The sequence below is a fragment of the Peromyscus californicus genome, unplaced genomic scaffold, assembly GCF_007827085.1.
Source record: "Peromyscus californicus insignis strain IS unplaced genomic scaffold, ASM782708v3 Scaffold_9__1_contigs__length_137607984, whole genome shotgun sequence".
In the NCBI taxonomy this organism is placed as follows: domain Eukaryota; kingdom Metazoa; phylum Chordata; class Mammalia; order Rodentia; family Cricetidae; genus Peromyscus; species Peromyscus californicus.
The window spans coordinates 78,586,391-78,595,649 of NW_026294617.1; the positions used below are offsets into that span (position 1 = coordinate 78,586,391).

Genomic DNA, 9,259 nt, shown 5'->3' on the forward strand with positions numbered 1-9,259 from the left:
CTCAGCGCCCGCGCCGCCGCGCGCTCTGTCAGGAGCGGAACTTCCTCCTCTGCCGAGCGGCCGCCCCCGCCCGGCTCCTCCTCCTCCTCCTCCTTCTCCTCCTCCTCCTCCTCCTCCTCCTCCTCCTCAGCGAGCCCCGCCGCCCGCTTCCCGGCCGAGCCCAGCCGCGGGAGCCGAGCCCCTGCGCCTCGGCGGCGTGCGAAGTAACCGGGCCGCGGCCCTCGGACCGACAGCCCGGGGCCGGCGCCGGCTCATTCCTCGCACCGCCTGGGAGAGGCGGGCGGGCCGGCACGCGCCTCGGGCGAGCAGCCGCGCCTCGGTCGAGCGCGCAGGGCGGCTCCGGCTCGCTCCGGCTGGGCCCGGCCTCGGGTGGCTCGCACGGCTCGGGCTGGCGGCGGCGGCGGCGGCGGCGGCAGCGGCAGCGCGGGACCGCGGCCCGGGGCTGGTCCCTGGCCTCTGGAGGCCCGAGGAGCGCGGAGCGGCTGCGGGGCCGACACCGGTTGGGTCGAGCGCAGCGGCTGCGGGGGGCGCGGGCCGGCCCTGCCGCCCCGACTCGCGAGTGGGCGTCCCCGGGCGGCGGAGTGTGAGGTGCGCGCGCACGCTCCCGGCCGCCGCGCCCCTCCCCCGCCCGCCGGGCCGCTCGGGCCTGGCCGCTGCCGGGAGAACCCCGAGACCCCGGAAACCCCCGGCGCCCAGGCCAGGGGTTGACCGAGCGCCCCGGTCTGAACAGTGGCGCTGGTTACTGGGATTCCTGGAACTGACGGATTCCAGAGGCCGAGGCTGACGCCTGCCTCGGTCACAGAGACTCGGGCCCCCCGGTTCAACTGCAGAGTCTCGAAACTTCCACGCGTTCCCGGGCACGCGAGGCTGGGTGAAGGAAGGTGGCACCAGCCACGTGCCGGTCCCGTGTTAAAATGGCAGCCTTGCCCTTTCAGCTGGGTTCCTTTCTAAAGGAATCCGGCTACCCGTGGAGGACAGGAGTCTCCTGGTGGTCAGTCCCTAGGACACACTCTGTAGTCATCTTCACCCTCCCCCAAAAGATAATAGAGATGAATGAGCAGGTGTTAAAACCCCAAAAGATAAGATCGTTGAAGTTGAGGCTTAAAAATGATCTGAGTCAGTTCTGTTATCTACAATATAGAGAAGAACCAGGTTGTGATTAAGTGTAATAGGTTTCTTAGCAATGCATACTGGCATCTAATTTGCTTTCGGCTTCTTTTTTATTTTAATATTTACTTTCTGTTCCTTGTACACATCCTCACTGGTGGCTGGTAATTGGCGAGTAGGCCCATAAAAGGCAGTGGTGAGAAGTCAGCCTGGGAAATCAAGCAAAGAAAGCTTCATGTTCCTTGGCAGGATTCAGAACTACATTTCAGTAGAAATTTCTAGAGGCTCTGCATACCTAACTTCCTACCACAGGACAAAAGAAGTCATTGCTTTCCAAAATAAAACAAGCACAAGACATAAAAATGTTAAGGGCCATCGCTCAGGGTGCTGGATCCAAAGTGGGTGGGATTTGTGTGGGACACTGGTGAATGGCTGTAAGAAATTCCTGCCTTCCGAATGTATGTTTATACAATGTGTCGGTTTCATAGACCACTAAGGTTGAGACTCTGGAGAGCCAGAGGAAAAGGAACACAATGCCTTCCTACTGTTGAGGTCGTTCTTTTCCATGAGAGAGGGTCAAGGGAAATAAATACCGACCTCTGAACGAAATAGCAAGTTGTATAAATCTTGAAAAGTAAATAGTACCTAGCTTGACACCCAACTGTTAGCCACAAGAAATAGCCATCGTAGGAAATCTGCCATAACCTAGTCTACAAATGTGACTTTGCAATTCCAGTCTTTGAGCTGGTGAAGAACCTTAGACATGCCAGGTCCTCTTTCTTGCCCTTGCCTATTTTTTCCTCCATGAGATAAAAGTGTTAATGTTACAGATTTTTGCAGATATTCAAATACACTGAACTATTTTGTTATACTCCTACACCAGCCTTCAAACTGTTACCAGTTCTCTCACTCCCCCCTCGTTCCCTCTCATTCCGCCTCTACCTCTCCAACTCACCCTCTGTCCTCCCCCTCCATCTCCCGTCCATCTTCTTTCACTTCTAAAAAGAAGACAGAGTTAAAAGAATCAGCACTGTTTTTAAAAAGGATGTTGCAAATGTATTCATTATGATTACAAGTATATAAGAATATGCATATAAATACAGTAAAAGGGAATATTTAGAAAAGATTATAGCTCTTAAGACATTGTATTATGTATAATTTTCCTCATGTGTTCTGTTTGTATTACATTTATAATTAATTAAATTAAAAATTTATAAAGAATGGTACTTGAGAAAGTTAAGGTCAGATTTCAGGAGATGGAGTCAGTCATATCAAGGTGAACACAGGCTGATCCATCTGAGGGCAATCGCAGAAAGCAGAGGATGTGAACTGGGGTGTGTGTGAGTACATAACAAAGAGGAATTTCATTCCAGATGCCTAAAGAGAATATTTCATTTTCAAAGCATAGTCAGGCTTTGATCAAAGGTGTAGACAAGGTTCCGAAGTGGCAGATAAAATGGTAATTTTCCTTTTACAAATCCATATGTTAATTCGTATTTTAGGAGATTAGAATTATTAAATTTTAACAAAATAAAATTTAACCCTACAGATTTCAGACTGATAGGGGCATTCCTGGGATCCATTCATGTATTGCAATATTGAAGTTCCTTGTGTTTGCTTAAACTTATATTGACTCTTCCATTGTTAAAATAAAACAATTTTGACCTTGATCCTCCAGGCTTACTAGATCAAGTGTCATCATTTAGCCCCATTCTAAATGAAACTGGGTGGGGAGTGATGCAAAATGATGGGTTTTTATTTACTTAACCTTATTCTTCCAAGTTTCAACTGGTTTCCAACTTGTCCAAGAAAGGATGTCTGATGAGAAATTACCACGTGTTCCCACGGAATGCATAGGGAAATAACTAGGCTCCAGCCTTGCTCCTTCACTTCTGTTTGCATCTAGAAAGCATTTTCCTTAGAGATTTGGGATAATGTGTAGCTTAAAGCTATGAAATTTTCAGGTTAGCTGCATGAAAGTCAGCGAACCCAAACAAGCCTAGGCCAACTCTCTGGGCCTAAGGATGTGTAGCTTATTTGCTTATAAAAGATGAAACTGTTGAGTAACTACTGTGTGACAGATCTCCCAAGTCCTAAGATGAGAGCAACAGGGATCTTCAGGGAGCTTGCAGTTGTGTGGGAGAATAAGTGGACAGTGACCACTGCAAGACGGGGGAAGGGAGGAAAGCTCTTGGCGAACTCAGGGCCCCTCCGTGAGGAGAGGTGGGAAGGGTGGGTCACGTACCACCTGAGCTGACCCTCCAGGGAACTAACAGGGGTCTGCTCCAGCCTAGCCTGCAGAACATGCATGTAACCACAGCACTCTTCCAATGGTTTGCCTGGCTGATCTCTGCAGAGCCTTGAACTGAGAAAGATGAGGAGGTGATGTTGTTGCCTACATACACTGCAGGTAAAATGGACTCCCAATGGCTAGTGCATATCGTCACCATCTCTCCATAATCAGAAGACTTAGGCGATAGCCTCGCTTTCACAGCCTGTATTCTGTGGTTTCAGGTCAATGTTTTTTCTCTTTGGATTCATTGATAAAATGGAGCTATTCAGACAAATATGAGGTATCATGAGTTATGGACAGAGTACTGAACCAGAGTTACAGACAGTACTGAACCAGTAGCTAAAATACATATATTTCAGTCCAACCTCCACCTTTATTGAACTTGCTTATTTATAAAACCATAATAAGTGTTGCCTATTATTAGAACTGTTTAAGGTCAAGTACATTCTTGTTTGTAAGGATCAAGTAAGTTATTGTTAATAAAGCAGATCCTCAGCATGCATGTAAAAAGCCAAGCGTGGAAGCATAATCCTGTGGCGACAAGGGGATCCCTGGGGCTTGCTGGCTAGCCGGTCTAGCACAAACAGCCAACTCTGAGTGCAGTGAGAGACCTCTTCTCAAAAAATAAGGAAAAGAGAGCTAAAGAAAGATACCTAATGTCAACTTCTGAGATACATACATGGATGCGCAAGTATACACCACAGACAGTAAACAAAAAGTATATATGCTGGGCAGTGGTGGCCCAGCACTGAGAAGGCAGAGACCAGCCTGGTCTACAAAACAAGTTCCAGGAAAGCTAGAAAAAAAAATGTATGCATACACACACACACACACACACACACACACACACACACACACACACACACACATCCACATGAAGGCAAAACATTCATACACATAAAATAATTTTTAAAAATTTAAAACATAAAAAAATAATAAAAATAACCCAGTAGCTCAATACAAAATATGTTTCCCATTTGTGTGAGCTAGAGATCGAGGTATGCCTAACCTTCCTCTGGCTAACTACCCTTTTCCCTAATCTTAGTCTATGTGTCTTGGTTGAACTGTTTTGAAAGAAACGAAGATGAGAATAGTTGAGAGGTGCCCCCCTTTTACTCAGATCTGCCAGAAAGCCAGGGTGCCCAGTGTGCCCAAAAGTGCATAGAAATTCATGTCCTAGTCACTATCAAGCAAGGCAGTCTGAGGCCATGGCCCAGGCTGACTCAGGTACAGTCCACACAGGCAACAGACAGTGATTCCTCCATGTAATACTGCTTCTGCAGGCACACAAAACCCAAGCATTAGTTTGCACTGAGAAGTCAAAGAAAGCCTGAATAGCTGTACAGTATGTCAGGGTCAAAATCCCTACGAGCAGCCTTGACAGAGCAATGTCCAAAGCTCTGAGAATGACACCAAGGCTCATGGAAGACCCTAAGAAGGCACAGAGGTCTGCAACATGGCATGAGAATCTGCAGGCAGTTGGCACAATCAGCTGTCTCTCTAGTAAAGCCAAAGGGATGGGACCACAGAGCCCTCAGATGGCCACATTTCACCATAGTGGATCACCTTGGATGCTAGAAGTGGAGCTGTTTAGATTTAGTCTCAGCCCTTCTGGGATCCCTGTCTGTCTTCCTGTACTTCCCTTTTGGAATGACGGTGATTTACGCTATGCCTTTATACCTTGAAGTGGTTGCGGCTTGTTTTGATTGTTATACAGGCTCGTAGCTGAGTTTGCCTTGAGAAGTTGGAGTTTGACTTGTGAGCAATCATATAACAGTGAAGATATCAAGGACTCTTAAAGAAGAGCAGATTGCATTTTGCACTGGGATATGGGCATAGACTTTTGGGGGCTATAGGCAGAATGCCAAAGTTTGGGTCTGGATTGTCCCCCAAGAGCACATGTGTTAAAGGCTTGGATACCAGCTCATAACGCTATTTTTAAAAGTAGTGGTAACAGATATGAGAGCCTAGTAAGAGGCCTTCGATGGTCACAGGTATGCCCTTAAAGACATTGGAGGACTTGCCTCTTCCTCTGTTCCTATGTTGCTCCCTGGCCACGAGGACAGCAATTTTGCTTCACCTTGTGTCCCCTGTCACTGTCATCCAGCACCCCTGCCAGAGGATGAAGGCAATGGGCTTGTGGGATCGTGAACCTGGGCCTCAAACCGTGAGCCATAATAGACCATTTCTCCTGTTAACTTGATTAACTCAAGCATTTGTTACAGTGACAGGAAGCTACTAATGGAATTACACAAGCATAGTCCTTTATTTTTCTCTTGGAATTAGTTTCTGTGGCTTGGGAGCAAGTGTTGGGCAATACCTAGCATGTCTTAACATGGAAGAACTATGGCTGCTGCTAGTATGTGCAACTTCATTCATTTTAGAAATGTAAGGGATCAGGAACCAAAAGTAATCCGTTCTCTCTGGAAGCAAACAGGCTTGCACTAGGGACATAAGCAGGGTGCTCAGAAGAGGACAGCTGTCTCCTTAGGCAGCCGGAGAAAGAAGATGGAAGTTGAATGTGTTGCGCAGAAGTGACGCCGGAGAGCTTTTGAATTCAGCAGCCTCTGCAGGCACTCTCAAAGTGGGATGTTCATATCCATATTTATAAAGAGGAATCTGATGCCAAAAGGGGTTAAACAGTCTTTATAAATCCTTAGGTTAAAGTTACTTTGCGTCTGCTCTAGGCAGCCAGCTCGAGACTATATTTTGTTGCTTTATGTATTCCGGTGCTCTACTGTGTTGTAGGCATCAAAGATGACTAAAATACATGAGGTAGCCTACATATGACAAAGAATGTAGCTCTGGTGCTGGGGAAACTCAGGCCTAATTGGCTATTCACGTTTACGTTAACTTTTGAATGTGTTTCCTGCCCTTAATTTTTTTCCATCCACAATATTCAAAATGAGAAATCTCATTTAAAAATTGCAAACCTCATAGGGTTGTCCTGAGGATTAAAGAGATAAGTATGATGTTTCCTCTATGGTCAGGATGTGGTAAACATTAATGACTATTTTATCCTGGGCATCAGGATGAACAGGAGTTGCTGGGACAAATGAGGTGGGGAGAGCCTTGGAAAGCCTTGGAGGGTGTCATGAGGAGAAAGAGGAGTTTCTACTGAAGTACCACCTAAGGCTTTTTACACCATTCTTTGCACTCTGATTTTGCTGCATGGGTGCGTGCATATATTACATCATCAGCCCATGGTTCTTGACTGGAGCTAATCTAGCAAGAAGGACTCAGTTACTAAAGATTCATCCACATTTTCCCTTCCTGCCCCCTGACCTACACAGACAATAATCTCAGATAGGCATGTCTGCCCTGCAGATCCTTCCTCTTTGGTGGCTTTTCTGAGGCCAGATTTTGTAGGGGTCAAAGGTCATCAGAGACTCTCAACAAGCCCTTTTGGGTTTCAGATCTAGAAATTAGTGGTTTCTGGCTTTATATGCAATAATGGTGAGTTGTTTGTTTGTTTGTTTGTTTGTTTGTGTATCTCCACCTGACTGTCTTCTATGGCTTACATCATCCTTACTTGGTGTTCCAGAGAAGGGCATGTAACTTGATGGAAAGTAAAAGCAGTTCTTTTTCTCTAGAGCAAAGCTTCTAATGGAAGAATGAGAGGAAAGAGGGAGAGGCACACACAGGAATATATTTGCTCAAGTTGGTACAGCAAGGTCATGTTCTAATCATTCCTTTTCCTACACAAAAATCTCAATGATGGAGGCTGGAGCGGTGGTCCAGTGGGCCAGGATTCCATTTGTATCACCCACATGACAACTGACAACTGTCCATTCCAAGGGAATCCAATGCCCTCCTCTGGCTTCCATGGGCTCTACATGCACAAGGTGCACAGACATACATGTAGGCAAAACACCCATACATTTCAAATAAAAATAAAGAAAAACGTCTTTCTAAATAACGGAAGTCATAAAGCCAAAATACAGAAAGAGAAAACCAAAAAGACACAACCAGGCTCAGAAACAAAGTAAACATATTCTTGAAACAGAAATGGAACTGAAATGGAAAACACTTGGCAGTCTACAGCCAGGAGCCCACTGGGGTCTAGGCCCCAAAGCCAAGATTTCTGTCTCCTGGAGGGTGGCAGGAACAAAACAGACTTCAGAGTAGAGAGGCCAAGAGCCAGCTGAGTGTATGAGCCAATGAAAGGAGCCTGAAAATATCACTGCCACCCTATGCCAGGGAAGCAGGAGGACAAAGCCTGCCTTGGACCCAGGAACCAAGCCACTCAGCTGGTTCTGTGGTGTCCCCAACTTCACTGGGTGAAGTGGGAACATCCAAATACTAACATTAGACCTGATCCTAGAACTGAGGCCTAGGAGGCAAATGGAGGCAAAATGACTGACTTTGGAGGAGGAAGCACAGCAGGAGAGGAAAAAATATGCTAACACAAATCAGAAAAAAAAAAAGCAAGCAGAAATGCCCTCTTCCAAGCGACCTTAACTGTCAGGTTATAAATACATAAAAATGTCTAACACCAAGAAAGCTATCCAAGAAACATTCAGAACAGGAGTGTCCTCCAAATGAAACTAACTCCACAAACTGAAAGGGGTTTTTAAAGATTTATTTATTTATTTACTTACTTACTTACTTATTTTTATAGAAAAGGGTCTCAGCTATCTTTGTGGCACACACCTTTAATTCCAGCACTCAGGAGGCAGAGTCAGGCAGATCTCTATGAGTTTGAGGGCAGCCTGGTCTCCAGAGCTAGTTCCAGGACAGCCAAGGCTACACAAAAACACCTTGTCTCAAAAAACTAAAGGAGAGAAAGAGAGGGTCTTACTAAGTAATCTTGCTGGCCTATATAACACAATATGTAGACCACGCTGGCCTTGATCTTGTAAGGACCTTCCTGTTTCTCACTTCCGAGTGCTGACATTAAAGGACTACACCACCACACCTGGCATGATTTACTTATTTTTTTTAAAAGACCTTTAATTTTAAATTATGTATATGTGTCTGTATGGATATGTGTACATGAATGTAGGTGCCCCAAAGGCTACGCTTTATTTATTTTTTTAAATTTATGTGTATGTGTCCATGCACATGTGTCTGCTCGTGAGTATGAGTGTCCTTAAAGGCCAGATGAGGGCATTAGATTCCCTGGAATTGAAATTACATGTAGTTGTGAGCTGTCTGATGTGGGTGCTGGGAACTGAACTCCGATCTTCTGCAAGAGCACTTAAGTGCTCTTAAACACTGAGTCATCTCTCTGGCTGCAGACAAAGATCTTTAAAATTAAGTACATTTGCTTTTTCAAGTTAATAAATGAAGGTTCAACATCCCTTTTAAAAGGACAAGAAGTTATGGAAAGCATGAATAAAAAACAGGCAAAAATGAAAAAGAACTAATAGAAATCTTACAAAATAAAAACATGGTTATTAATCTGGGAAAAATTAGAAAACTACACTTGATCTTAGCCAAAAGGCCGAGAAGCGATGAAAAATTAGAAAACTAATAGACTTTCTCTGAAGTCTATGTAGTCCACTAGTCTGAGCTAACAAAACACAAAGAGAAAAAGGACTCCATCAATACACCAAAAACTCGCCCAGAACAGAGTCAAGAAAAATAAAGAGGCCTGGAAATTAGATGGAGATTTTTCAGATCCATGAGATTAACATTGGGTTACTCTGACTTACGTTGAATAGGAATTCCAATAAGAAAAACTGCCAAGAAGAATAGAAAAGCTATGCTTAAGGGGGTATGAGCAGCTCAAAGTTTTCTAATGGAAAACATCAGAAGTTCATATGAAGATAAGGACAAACATTTACTGCAAGATTATGAAGTCACAGATCAAGAGGATGAAGAGTAAAAGTAAGTTATTAAAGGGAAAATATTGGT

General features: G+C 45.1%; 1 pseudogene; it reads right to left on the reverse strand.

The window, feature by feature from the left end:
- Nucleotides 1-8,769: 8,769 nt before the first annotated feature.
- LOC128106863 (uncharacterized) lies at nt 8,770-8,858 on the reverse strand (annotated as a pseudogene).
- Between the last annotated feature and the right edge of the window lie 401 nt (nt 8,859-9,259).